The sequence below is a fragment of the Haplochromis burtoni genome, unplaced genomic scaffold, assembly GCF_018398535.1.
Source record: "Haplochromis burtoni strain Fernald_Lab_line unplaced genomic scaffold, NCSU_Asbu1 Contig_1095, whole genome shotgun sequence".
Taxonomy (NCBI): Eukaryota; Metazoa; Chordata; class Actinopteri; order Cichliformes; family Cichlidae; genus Haplochromis; species Haplochromis burtoni.
In genome coordinates, this window is record NW_024583456.1 from 23,953 (window position 1) to 24,387 (window position 435).

Sequence of the window (435 nt, forward strand, 5' to 3'; positions counted from 1 at the left end):
CATTATTTGTCTGATGCAATGTTGCATCAGACAAATAATGTATCTACATGTATCTACACTTTATTGCTACAGCAGCACCTTCAATAATCTTGTGTTTAAATGTAGTATATGTTACTTGTTAAGTACAAAATGTACAGCTGAATAATGTCTGAATAAAACTGAATAAAATAGTTTTCTATAATGTGTTTGAGTTAACACAGTGGTCCCCAACCCCCGGGCCTCGGGTCCGTGAGTCGTTTGGTACCAGGCCGCGAGAGTTGAGGCTCAGGTGTGAAATGTATGGTTTTCAGGGTTTTTATCGGTTTTCAGCGTTATTTTGTTATCGTTTTTATCGTTAACTCGGTTTTCCTGGGTCTAACAGCGAGGATAAGACTATTTTTCTTTTTATAGTATATAATACTGAGGTAGGAAGTCTTGACATTTCTCTGTTATGAT